This window comes from Neodiprion virginianus, chromosome 3 (assembly GCF_021901495.1).
Source record: "Neodiprion virginianus isolate iyNeoVirg1 chromosome 3, iyNeoVirg1.1, whole genome shotgun sequence".
NCBI classification, from domain to species: domain Eukaryota; kingdom Metazoa; phylum Arthropoda; class Insecta; order Hymenoptera; family Diprionidae; genus Neodiprion; species Neodiprion virginianus.
Window position 1 is genome coordinate 6,238,929 of NC_060879.1, and position 14,516 is coordinate 6,253,444.

The window sequence follows — 14,516 nt, forward strand, 5'->3', positions numbered from 1 at the left end:
CTTGCATTTTCAATTTCGAAATGAAACCTTTTCAATTGTTTCTGAGAAATTTGAGAGAATAATTGTTAAAATTATGCAAAATCGAGCGAATCTTCTTGTAACTTGGTATACATTGTGTGGTAACAGGTTCAATTTTTTCCTGTCCTTATTTCCTTTCTGCGGTTTTCTGAAATTCTGGACAATCCTGTGACACGTCTTTAAATTCGTAGAATTTTGTCTGTCAAATATTTTGAAATCACATCAATTTTACTATTGTATTAAAATTGTAATGAAATCATTTGCAACCTTTTGTGAAAAGCTTATTATTATGGGTAAAATTTTTATTGTTATTCTAGAATCTTGAAATCACGAGTAGGGAAGATAAGATAATGCAGGAAAGCAAATTAGTTTTCTCACAGAATCTTTCAAAAGTGAACCATTTCTTCGCTGTAAAAAAAAAAGTGTACGCAGAAATCTTAATTTGTAATGCAAATTTAATAATAGTGGTTTATATTTACTTTCATAAATCTGAAAACATTTTGACAAAATATTTTAGCCTTATCGGAATCAGCGTTCTTCGTTTGAAGATCAATCGATTCATCTTCTTCGAGTAATTTCAAAAAACGTTCGACTTATTTAGAAAACAAATTCAAGAAGTGAATCAGTAATAATTCGATTTAATTGATAAAGCTCAAGTCTTTAATCAAATCCTGCAGTATTTAACGATAATTTCAATAAATTCTGAACAGCACTGAGGCGTTAAGGTGCGGGGGTAAAATACTAGAATAGCCGATTGATAAAAGGACCGAAATATCGAATTCTCAAAGACGATGAAATCTAATTCGGAGAATTATTGAAATCTAGAACATCCGGGTATAGAAAATCGAAAATATAGAAAATCGAAATACTGGAAGACAAAATATAGGAAGGTCAAAACATGGAACGCTAAAATCTATGGTCTGTATACGATTTCATATTTTTAAAACGAATTCTGACGATTTTGAATTTCGAAATTCCGACCTTTCTATTTTTCTACATCTTCATGCTTCGACTTTCACCATTTATAAATTCCATAAATCAAATTTTCACTTCTTTAAAAATTCGATATTGCGATCCTTCCATTCTTGATTTCTCCATACTTTGACCCCCATCTGAGGCGTTATTTCTGAAGATGAAGTTACTTCCTGTGCCCTGTAATACGAATCTGATTAAAATGAGATTTTGTCGTCCGAAGCTCAATCAATTCACCCAATTCGAACAATATCGAGAAACGTAAGAGTAAAAGTCCCGCAAGGTTAGGAATAATTCTGTAGTGAGTCCGTGACAGTTCGAATTAGTCGACAAAGGTGAAAGCTTGAGTCGACATCTGGACCATTTAGCGATAACTTCAACAAATTAAGAACATCACCGAGGCGTTATTTTCGAATATGAAATCGCTCCACCTCGATGATATCTCGCCTCGAATGTACTACACTCCTGCATTAAAGTGCCAGGCGACAGATTTCAAGTGTGAAAGAGGCGCGAGAATAAGCAGGAGGATAAAGATGGAGAGCAGCCGAGTAGTCAACCGTATCGTTTGCCACGATAATAGTGTAAAGACTAATGAGGCTCGCTGGTGGGACGTTTGCGTTCCTTTCTCCGAGGATGGCGGGAGGATATTCGTGCGAGGTGAGGAGGGCTCTCTCGTTTATACGTAGATATGGGGTGCGTATACACACCGTGTCCGAAATGACACATTGGGTAGTAGCTCACGCGGCGAAGCACCGAGGGCACAGTGAGTGCTATACGAGCCCCGCATGAGGCCCTTGATAGGTTTATGGCAAGCCTAACAATAATACCGGCTAAACCGGATTGACTAATCGCCTTCAAGTTTGTTGTTACGACTCGACTTCCTCCGCAAACTCTAACCATCGACGAAGTGCAGATCTTCTGGGTGTCTGGGATCGTATGCATTTAACCCTTTGAGTCACACATTGTTGCGCTGAGTCAACTTTGACGACAAGACGATATTCCGCGGCTTCTACGCTCGCTGATTACGAATCTGAAATCAGATTTCTAACATTCGAGATCGCGGATCCGATGTCGTGGACGGTAATTTGAAATTCGATCGTATCCGGTCAAAACACTGATGACGGTGGCTTCGGAGTCGCTGATTACTAATCTGAAATCAGATTTGAAAAATACAAGATGGTGGATCCAATATGGGTGGACGAAAAGTTCCAATTTAACCGAATACAGTCAAAAAACTTTGGCATGGCTGATTACTAATGGGAAATCAGATTTCAAAAAATCTCTAATTTAATCTAATCCATTCAAAGAAAACTTTGTGTATGGGTTTTTAGGATCACTGATTACGAATCTGAAATCAGATTTGGAAAATTCACGATGGCGGATTGGATATGACAGATCCAATATAGGCGGACGAAAAATTCAAATTTCTTCGAATCCGGTCAAAAAAATGTATGCTGTGATTTTTGGGGTGGCTGATTACAAATCTGATATAAGATTTCAAAAATCCAATCTGACTCGCGTTGAAATCGACATAATAATAATTCAGGGTTAGTTTTTCGAAAATCGATATTTTTCATTAATTTTATTGCGAAACAATCGTACATTGAGTATGTGTCAATTTGTTGTAATTGTAAGGTATGAAGATCTCTTTGGACATGCGAAAATAAAAACGGCTAAAATTATAAATAAAAGCTTAGATATCGATCCTTCGTTTCAAATGGCTTGAAAATTGTTAAAAATCCATTAAATTCGTTTTATTCAACTCTAGGATGTTTAATCGTTCAATTCAGAAGACCATTTTATAGAAATTCATATACAGTGTGAAAAAAATGATTAAAAAAATAGTGAATATTTTTCCCCTGGAAGATTAACGCTTCGTAATTCGTGAATGTTTACAGTCCACTATAAAATTTGTTCTTGGTTCCCATTTCTGCGTTTTGTAATATATTTAACGTGCCACGTGAAAAGTATTCCTAGGTGTTATAAACTTGGCGGTGAGTTGGTTATGAAACGGAGCGTTGGTGATATAAGTTTGTTATATACAGCTGAGCCATAAATTTCCATAAGAAGTTTGCCTCGGTGAAATTCAGCTTCTGCGGTGAATTCGTCGCGGTACCCAGACGCCATTTATTGTCGAAGATTACACCAAGTGTGTAAGTCGCATAAGAGGAGCGGAAGGAATTGCAGTTGCTGCACCAACGGGCGAATATTTAATACACGAGTGCGATATTTCGAACGTGAAACGCGAGCCGCGACTCGAACTCCAGGGGCCAGGATGTTGAGGAAATACTCGTGTAACTGCCAGGGAATCGAGCCAAGTCTGAACGTCCTGCCTGCCTCGATCCTGCGGGGCTGTTAACCTCGTTTCTTGACGAAAAACACATTTTCAGATAAGATAAGACGCGCCTGCCTGTTGGATACTCATCGATGACGACATATTGAAAGTAGGTAGGTAGGTGCACGATATTGCAGCCAGCGATATGAAAACCTCCGCGAGGCAACCGATAAAACTCTTTCGTCACTACAAAACGGATTCTTCGTCTCTTCTCCGCTTGTGATTCTCGCGATAAAGGAATGTTACTATTTTTTTTTTTTCTCAATTTATTTCATGTTCTCTGATATTCGGAGTTTGCTGCTTCGCAGATACGAGTGAAAAGAAATGGAGATTGTTATGTTGTTTCACAAATATTATTGTTTATGCTGAAATAATTAATTAATCTATTAGTGGTTCAGGAAAAAGGCACTCGATCGCGTGTTTTCTTTTCCCGTTTTGAACAAAGTTGAGGTATTGTACTACAGACTGGAAAAAGATAATATTTCGCTTGACTCGTGATGAAGTATACCTAGAAATTGAAAAAAAAAAAATAGCAAAATGCAATCGCACATGACTTTGGTAATTACCCTTTTTTTTTAAAAAGTAATTCGAAAAATGCTATCAAGGAAAATCAAATTACTTATTAATTAGCTGTATCCGATCGCAATTTTTTTTCTCAGCGTAAGTATCAGATAAGATTTTTAACCGGTGAAATTTTTTTTACCCGTCAAGAGCGTGAAGAAGAAGTAAAACAATTTTAGTTACCTCAAAAAAGAAAAAATAAAAACAAATTGTTACCGCTGTCTCGAAAATATTCTTTGAATACTTTGAATTTCATCGCAATAAAAATGACTGTCTTCAAAACTATATTGATTTATAGTGTTCCGGACTTTGGAGTGTCTGCAAGACACAAAAAAAAAAAAAAAATCAAAACATGGTGCATCCAGGAAAAATGGTTCAGAGCTCGGAATTGATGCTAGGAATGCACCGTAGAGTTTCGGTGTCCACGGGTGTTGCCATGACACCATGGGCCTACCCCCATCCCTCTATAGCATAGCCAGGAAATCCTCCCCCGTTAGTTCCTTGCCCAGAGGAGAGGCCAGGACCCCCGTCCATGAATTGCGAAACAGCCGTAAAATTACATCACTCGTCCTAGAACGCCCTTCAGGATTACATTTTATCATCTTTCAAGCGTTGCGTAAGCCTTGACTCGAAAGTAAAAATAATACCAGACCACAAACGCGAACGGGACGAGAAAGTGAGGCTTGAAAATTGACCGAGCAAGAGCGAATCGCTCGAATTTATCCAGCACGCGAGTGAAATTTATCCTTTATTGAATAAACGTCGATCGATTTAGGGGTAAATGATTTTCGGTTAGGACGAAGTCGTAAACTGGACCGTTTTCATCGGTTGGGTTAAATCCGAGGATGATATATATCAATTACTAACCGTACCGTAAATTCTGTTACTATATTACCGTATTTTCACAAGTATGAAAAGGATTCAATCTGACGAAATCCAACAAGCGATTACAGCTGTACAAAACCAAAGAGTTAAATTTTATCATGTTTCCAAATTGCGTATTTATTAATGTCGAAAAAGAAATTCCGAAATTCTTAGCACTTGGTTGAAACGTTCACTTTATACGAATATTTATACTATTTCGACATTGTTATATTGAAATAGTGTTAAAGCCTTGAATTAGTTGTAAGTCATCGCGCGATAAAAAAAAATTTCACTATTATTTAACGATCAAGATTTCTCCTTTTACAAATTTCGCCAGCCATCGTAAGAAAGAACGACGAAAATTCGAATTCCAAATCAAGTCCCAACTTATGTATAAGTGGTGATGAAATATAATACATCGAAATGTGTCAATATTTCATGTATTCGGGTTACCGATTCACGGCTGCGTCGTTTCAAGATGTGACCCAAGAAGAGTTTTGAGGAAATTATCAATTTCGTTCAATTTTATCGAACCACTCTACGTTATATTTCCGTATTATATATTACAGAAATCGTAAAATTAGAGGCGATAAATAGAAGGCTAGATTGCTCCGACGAAACGAGAAGAGAGAAGAAAAAACGATGAATCGGAGTGAATGAAGCGGGAATATATGATCCGTTTTATAGCTTTATTCGCAAAATAGGAAGGTAGTTTCGAGGATGGTTTTAGATCGGTAAAAGATAAGAGGCACTAGCCAGCGAATAAACATCAGCGCAGCAAATGGAAGGTGCAAAGACTGGCGGAGGATGAAAAAAAAGAGGGTTGGGAAAGAAAAAAAAAAAAAAAAGAAAATGTAAAAAAAGCGAGAAATTTCCTATTACTTTGAGACCTTTAGCTCTCCTTCCAAGCGACGTCTGGGAACCCTTCTGATCTCACCCCGTGTAGCGAACCCATCACGCATGTGCAGGGCTTATCGATTTCCGTATTTCCAACAGCCGACGCCGGGCGTCGTTGACGTCGTCGCGATGCATGCCTCCCAAAACACTTTCCCGTATTGTTGCAACCGGCTCTTTCAAGGTTAACCCATATCCACCTCGGTTAATCGGTGTGTTCCGCTGTGATAACGGTGATAAAAAAAACAAAAAAATCAAAAAGAAAAGAAACAAAACATCACCGGAAGTCGCGGTTCAGTCCGGGGGAAGCAGTGAGGTCGTCTAAAAGTGTCGAAAGTGTTGTTCTGTTGACGAAATATTCTGTACCTGTTCGGGAAAATTCATCTGCAGATCCTCCGGTGTCACGAATTTCTGCTTCATCCACGGTCAGCCAATTTTCATGATTAAACTTACGATGTTGAATTCTTTTCACAGCCTGTGCAAATACGTATATTTTGTGTATTATACGCTTTCGCAAAAGCACGATAATTCCCACTGTAAACAAAAGGAGTGTCAGGGTGAATTCGTTCCGTGGATAAACTGGGCTTTTCGCAAAATAATTCCTCTTCAACACCGGAAGAACGGATATCCGGAGCGAGTTTTCTACCGGATGGTTCTAATTAGCGATAGAAATAGAAACACTGCCGGGATGAAGGGAAAAGTGAACGGGCTAATCCGACGCGTAAACTTGAACCGTTTAATCGAACTCCGGGGAATTGAGGAGAGCGATATAAGAACGGGAATTTGGCCGTAGTCGAAAATTAGCCGACCGCGAAGAGCCTTCGTGTCGAGGTTTGAGGGGGGGGGCGGAAGAAAACTCAAAGCGTGTCCGAAACTCGCGTAGAGTTCCGAGTAGATTAACCTAATCGAAAATCGATACGCTTACACCAAGACGTGGTACGGTGGTTTTTATTGTCGAATACTGCAATGCGGTAATTATTGCAAATCTGAAACTATTGCTTTTGGTGATTGTTTGGAAAATTTGGAAAATTTTTCAATTCGAAACAGGAGCCGCACGAGTGATAAGGAAATTTCGCAAACTAGGGAAGGCGAAAAAGTGCGGAAAACGGAAAGGAGCGATATTTGCGGGCAGCGTGTTATTATAGTATGCAAAATTGCTAGTCGGGCAATTTAAATTAACGCAGTTGTTCGACTACGGGGCTGTTGCAATTACCGCGCGAAGCTGCCTTCGCCACCCTCTCTCAACCCTCGAACTGTAATATATCGTAGTTTGAGGCTAGGCTGATTCGAATTTGCCATGCAAATTAGGCGCGGGACTCGGAATCGCGGGGGATTCGACAAGGCTGCCGCCTCTTTCCCCTCACTTCCTGCATTTTACCTTCAGAAATGCGAACAATGTTTTCTTTCTTTTTTTTTTTTAGTCGAAAATTTTTCGTTCAATTCTTCACAGTTGCATTCAAATATTCTAGTTAAATGTAGATCTTTGTAATTATGGTCCAAACCTTATCGGAATTACAGGAAAATTTTGTACAAGTGATTATATAGCACAGTATTAAATCTACTCGTTAAATTTGCTTTATTTTTTACAGCTAGATGAAACTTTAGAATTAATTTATTCTTGCACCAATATCGAATTATCGCAATAGTTGTAAAAAAATGATGGTTTCATTCTTATTTCATGTATTTAGAAGTTTATTTTTCGATTTTTGAGGTAAACATTGAAGATAGTTAAGAAAGAGAGAAAACAAAAACAGTAACAACAAAGAATTTCTCTCGGTTTAGGAAATCGACGGTACCTTTATAGACGAACAGAAAAATAGAAGAACTTTTGTTGCAATTTTGGTCACCGAAGATATATAATCACGCAGAAGTTGTTGCGCAAGGAATTTTCAATTTTTGAATTATAATATTCCAACAGCGATTTCTGCATCTGAATTCGTTTACGAGAAATGTGAGTGAGAATTTTTCGTCCACTCGGAAATTAGTATTTTCTTCTATTAGTCACGGCTTTACAATTTATCAAGCTGTATTTCGACAGCGAAAAATTTTCAATAACAAGCATTTCCAAATTTGAAATTTACGATCCTTCTTCTCTTTTCGAAAGCTCATCAATCTAGTTTTGAAATGGAAGAATGAATGAATTCTTCGGTGATCGTTAGTTCCCTAAGAACGTTCGAAAAATGCGATTATCTTGAGACTTACGATGTTGTTATGACCAACATCTTCACGATTCCTGCAGCGATACGAATATATCGCGCCAAAATGGACGCATCGATTGATCGCTTATTTATAAATCGGGGAACGATAAGTCAAATATCGTTATAGCTTATTTTATTCGTATTTTCAGCTGCAGAAGGCAAAGAATTGCTGAGGAGTATTTAAATAATCCGTCACGTGTTTGACCCCAGTCGAATTCACACATTTATATACGCCGTCTATTAGCTCAAGTACGACTTGAGCATTTTCGTTTTTCTCTTTCCTGATTTATGTCCATTAGAAATAGAAGCGCAAGTGTCATCTAAAATTTAGAAGCTCAAATTTGAAACAGAATAACGCAAAATATATTTGGCACGTCTTGTTTTCCAAATTGCGTTGCTGTAATTATAACCGCTCAAGAGAACATTAAAATTATGAATTCTTTCGTTAAAATTTGGAACTTGATTTATACAGAAAAAATGAGACTTGCTGAAAATGTTTTAAAGCTGGATTCAGATTCTTAATTCCATAATCAGTTGGATTTGTTTGGTAAAAAATTGAGGAAAGTACGTAAATTTATGACTTCTGTGACGTTTTAGAACGTTTCGTATATAACTTCCCGATATATTCGTATAAAAACTGCGCCCTAGCGCCCGGAGACAGAAAGTTATAGACAGTTTGTATACCGCAACACGATCTACTTCAAGATGTTTGTGAAGAGATTAAAAGTAGCGACGTTATTGTAGCGATGCGCACGATGTTGATGAAAAAACTGTCAGCTTATAACTTTTCAAGTATCTGAAATTCGCCAAATCTTAATATAAAGCATCGCACATACTCATACATGTATTTTTACATTTTTAAGTTGTTCAAAGTGATTCTGAAATGGCAAAATAATGATTTTTCCCTAACGTTGCGGTTTCGTTACGCTTACGCCGCTGGATTCAACCTTATGAATTTTTCACATCCACTAGCTTATATTACATTATATCACATATATACCGTATGTCTACTGATTAAATTCTCAACAACTGTAGCACGATCCGTTTTTCGCTAGAATTTAATGCGCATGCGCTGCAACGCGAGAGAGCGGTTGTTCATCAGGGCAGCCAACTGTCTCTAACCTAAAAAATGTTGACAGTCATCTGTATTGAGCACAAATACCGGTGAAAAATGTGAAAATTTTTGAGGTTAGTTTTATGACGGTTGGTCACCCTGTCAAACAGTGGCTCTCGTAACGCGGCGCATGCGCGTTAAATTTTCAAAGACAACGGACGACTCGGTCGTATGGAATTCATTCCGTATAATGTAACCTCGAGTTTTATACACCCTCTAGTAACTCGTAAGACATCGTATAGCTGCGAGGGTTTCCCCATGCGGTGAGCGAATTGATCGCAACCTGGTAAAATCATCCATCACCCAGTGACAGGCCACCCTCTCGACCTCCCTTGCGCCCTGACGACCGTCGACGTCTGCGTGCGCGGATCGCATCTACGTGTAGGAAACACAAACACAGGTGGACAGGGCTAACCGAGGGGTGAATTCGGCTGCCAGGCTGGACTCACGCAACTGCAGCTCGCCGTTGACGAAACAACATCAACGCGAACTTTCCAAACCTCCGCACTCTGTGGAGTTTGATGTTTTCTGCACGGTCGTTGATGAATTTTTATCTCGTCGCGAGTAACCTTACCTACCTTGAAATTTTAAGACGACGACGAGATGGGAAAAGATGAGGAGAAAAAAAAATAAACGTAGAGGGGAAGAGAGTTCCCAGCAGGACGCTTCTTAAGGATCTATCGGCTCTACCGTCCGAATCAAAAGTTAGGATGAGAGAAAAAACCGTTCGAAGAAATCTCAAGATATGTTATTTGCGCCAGTGTTAGTTGACAGAAATGAATCCGAACAAATCCGAACAACACAAGCTCAAATATCAATAATTTGAAAAATTCTTGATCCGGTTTTGATGCTTTTGGGCTTATTTTGGGTATCATAGGCCGATAAAACTCGCGCATGCGCGGTTGATTTTCAAATTTCTGGAGATTGTCCCGGAACAGTACGTAGGGGTGTTGTTTCGTTCGTGTTCATCGTCATCGGCGCAAATAACATTGCTGGTTGATATACTTTGCACAGTTTTTTCGCACATCGGAACTTTTTATCAAGACGATGTTGGGGTGGATTCGTTTCCTTAAAGGGAAAGGACGGCCCTTCCATAGATTCGGTTGCTACTGCCAACTACCCCTGATGCGGGCGCAATACCGTCCTCGGATATCTTTGCCACCCTCGTTCGGCGTTTGGAAACGTGGTAAGAAGAAAGTGCCGCGGCTCGATCGATGCCGGGTTTCTGCTAAGAGAGCGAGAGCAAGAGGAAAAGGAAAAGGAACGGGAAATTCGGGCTCACCGTGTTCTCAACTTTGATCGAATTTGATAATGCATATTGGACTCTGAGATGTTGTATATTCGGGTTGTTCCGATAGTTAGTCCAAAGAGTCTTTTTTTTTTTTTAATCTGCGAAAACGTTTTGCGGCAAAACGCAAAGTGTCTTCTTCACTGCGTGCAAAAGTGTTCCCTGAGGTCTGAATGCTGAGAAATTTTTTTCATTTTTTACACTAATCGCATAACGAGCTATTCTAACTTGCACGCCAAATTTTGAAAACTAAACAGTCTCTCGAAGAAAATTCTTCTCCTGGCGGAGAGTCGATAAGTTTTTGGATGGAAAATTAATCTAGGGCAGTAAAAAACACCAGCATCCTGGTATCTGGTAACCTGGTATTATTCCTGTTTAAATATTCTCTTTCTCTTCATTCATTTTTAAACAGTCTCTCACTTTAATTTATATTTATTTAATTGCAGCTTTGTCGTTTTAACGTCTTGAATTGTTTTGTTGACAATTATTCACTCGTCTTTTATTAGGTTGGTTGAAACGTGTAATATCCATATATTTATATCGCTGAAGATATCTCACATACTTAATGTTTTATGCATCTCTGATTCGATTATGCGAAACGGAATCTTCAGATTACTAAATTATTTTATTCGTTATCGAATGTTGAATTCTTCGAGAAGAAAAAGAAAATAAAAGACACATTATATCTCAGGAAAATCAATTTCACTTGTACTTGTACAAGTTTTTGAGTACAGGTTTTGGTTTACACTGCCTAAACATATTTAACTAAGCGACATTTTGAACAGTCTAAAACCGATCCTTCGAACCAAATTCAAAATCAGACTTTCAAAATTTTGGAACACCCTCATCCCTGGCCTTCGAATTTCGAAATCGTAGAGACTGTTCTTCCCACCGCAAGTATAAATCAGGACATGTAATTACGCGAAGGGGTTATAATTGAAAAAGAAAGGAAGCGGAGGTAAAAAAGAGCCGAGTATCGTCCCGGCGTTCGGGGTGCAAGGGGGGAGGGGATGTTTCGTAGCTGCAGACTCGCGCGTTTCGTTTGCTCTCTGCAAATATTGACCTATTATGCAATACAATGCACGTTTGTTTGGCTTTGCGCGGTGTTATGAATAAATTACATCAGATCCGACCACCCCCTACCTATAACCCCCCATTTCTCCCGTTTCGATTTCCTTGTACGCAAGCGAATAAAGGTAAAAACACTGTACATATACATGTATATGGGAAATTCCATGGGAATCCAACCGACGTCTGACCCTCGCCATTTCTGACTTTGTTTAAAAAATTTTCTCCGCTTGTTCCAGTTCTGAAACAGTACTCTGAATTTTTCAGATTTTTTATCCAACTGCTCAATTATTTATAAATATTTAACATTATTTTGAAAAGGACCTCTTTTGATTAGTTGAAAAAATTCTCACAAACTGTATTTTCTATTTGAAACATTTCAAAACCGGGTTCATGATGGGCTGATTTATTCCCATTTTTTTTCAGCACTACAAATATTTTCGGTCAACTAAAACATTGTTCGAATCATCTGAAAATTCCCGAAAAATTCTCAAATTTTCTATTTTTTACATACAATTAGACAATTTCTAGATCGGTTTCATTATCCAGCAATTCTTGTTTATTTCTTTGGCTCATTTGACTTGTTTTATCATCTTCATAATGAAACCAGAACCATCAGAAATAGTCTAAGTGAAAAGTAGAAGTTTTGAGAATTTTTTGAGAATTTTTAGACCGTTTAAGCAATGTTTTACTTGATAGAAAAAAAGTAAAAGTACTTAGAGAAAAAAGAAAAGTGCTGAAAACAATCTGGCCGGTCTTGAAATGTTTGGAAAAGAAAACACAGTTTTTGAGAATTACAAAAAAGATCGTTTTCAAAATCAACCTTAATATTTATGAATAATTATCCAGTTATATGAGAAATCTGAAAAAATTGAAGGTACTGCTTCAGAGTCGGAACGATCGCAGAAATTTTTTTAAACAACATCAAAAATGGTGAGGATTGGACGTCCGTTGGGTTTCCATGGAATTTCCCATATACACATCGGGGTTTTTGTTCCTCGGACAACTACGAATTACTGACTGACTGTTTTGCGTGATTGAGATAATTACTCCCCTGTGACGGTAGGATCGAGGGTCCTCAAAATCACTCCTCGCTTCCGGGAATCAGGACTGCTTTTATTTTTCGACAGGTAATTAGGGGCGAAATCGATATTAGGACAATGAATGATTCTGGGACAAGGGCTGATCGTAAATATTATATTGGGGTGAATTTGTTTAAGTACATCCATCGAACTTTTATAACGTTTCATTTTTAAGAATAATAGGAACAAAATCGAGAGACAGAAATTGTGGATTATCATTTTTTTATTTTCAGGCACTTCTTATAATTGCACCCAATTATTATTTATTTCCGATTAATTTGAAGATAAAAAAAATTTCTTCGCCACCATTCTTAAGCTTCTCGGAAACTTCAACTAACAATTTTTCGGGACAGAATTATTATCCATTTTCAGGCAATTGATGAAATTTAATGTGTAATTCAAACACGGGAATTTCAAAGACAACAACATTTTGTGTTGTAGAATTTCCGTCCGTAAATATTTGTTAAAGCAGTTTTTAACGTTATAGTTAAACATAATTCAACTCGATAAAAAACGTAGAACATCAAATGTCCGGAATTCATTGTTGCGTAAAAAAATAAGGAGAAAGAAAAACGTCTGTAGACAAAAGACATGTAGTTAACTTTTTCATTATTTTCCATCCAATTACGTTTCGGTGTTGGCAAAACTTATTGGCTACACCCTTCCTAATTCCGAGAAAACGAGCGATAATATTGATTCGCCGGTGAAATTGAATCACCGGAAGCAGTACACATCACATGGCTCGAATTCACAACATTTTAGACCCAGATAAAAGCAAGTCTGTGACTGAATATTTCATTTTTCGTTCTTCTGATTCGCCTTTTGACACAAAATCAGTATTCGATACAAAAATCACATTTAGGTTATGCAGTCTGCCAAGTTTTTGTACGATTTAACAAATCAGTAAAATATATTGTAATTTTTTGATGGTAAAAGTATCATCGATTCAGTTTTGTCGATAAGGGTTGTAGAGGTTAACAATAAAACAATATCAGCATCGATCATCGACCCTTTATATAATACGAAGAAGAATTCAAAGCCACGAGTCTGGAAATTTAGGGAAATTTGCGTACAGAAACTTGAGTGTAAAGTCAAAGGATTTAAAACTGCGACCCTTTTCGATGCAAAAACGATAACAATAACGGTGCGAATCCGCTGCAAGTGAAAAAAAAACCCAACGACCTAATGGAAGGAGAAAAAAAAAGTGTATAATCGCAGTGGGGAAATTTTCAGATACGCAAATGGTTGATTTTCTAATGAGACTCTCAGCGGTCGGCAGAGGGGAAAGCGTATAAATCCTAAGGGTGTCTTTAGGGCTGATCTCAATTACAGGAGGGCCGAAGAATTATATCGATCTGCAACAGGTGAGCGAAAAGCTTCGAGAGTCGCAGAATTGAAGGAAAAATTGAGCGGACGAGATTTTGGAGTTTTTTTTTTTTTTTTTTACGAAGATGAAGTTGGTAACGTTATAGTTACCCCCAAGTTTATAGTTACCGTCAGCGCTGTCAAATCCAGCCTCTCGTTTTCTGCACGTCTTATAAAAATGAATCGCGGAAATCCTTAGAATTAGTTAAATTGTACATTTCACAATTTTAGACATATTTACGATTTGCAACGTTAACGAGAAAATCGATTAGACCGCCGGTTGTAATACATAATCCGTATTGGGCACTTCCGTCTTACCACAATTATATTCACGGGGCTCGCGGGTACCTCAAGATGACAGTTTTGTGTGAGCACGCACGGCTTAAGCCAGCTTTGTGTGAGTCGTCTTTAATTTATGGACCCCATAGCGTATACAAATGTGTCGCAAGACACGCAGCCACGAATCCCCCTGTGGCTGCCTTTTCCAGTATCACGTTGAAATCAATAAAGTTGAAGTACGGTGCCCTGTCACTCTATCTCCATCTCTCTCTCTCTTTCTCTCTCTCCTCTGTCTCTCTCGATTATATCTTCGAGCGTATGTTTCACGGTAAGGCGTAACGACCGAGGGGCTGTTCACTCGCTTATTCCGTGGTTCATCGATTTCCGAAAGGAATCGATTTCTTGTGATTTCCCGATTTTCGTAACGCCTGAATCAGTGAGATTTCCAGCGATTCCTAGCGATTGCCTACCTGATTTT

At 38.2% G+C, this 14,516-nt stretch overlaps 1 protein-coding gene across 1 annotated transcript in view; it reads left to right on the forward strand.

Annotated features, from left to right (window-relative positions):
• The first annotated feature begins 5,932 nt into the window (after positions 1-5,932).
• Positions 5,933-14,516, forward strand: part of LOC124300307 (frizzled-2) — a 99,210-nt gene continuing 90,626 nt past the window's right edge. The window contains exon 1 of the mRNA XM_046754255.1: positions 5,933-6,069. The gene's annotated coding sequence lies outside the window, so the exon portion shown is untranslated. The remainder of the gene's footprint in view (positions 6,070-14,516) is intronic.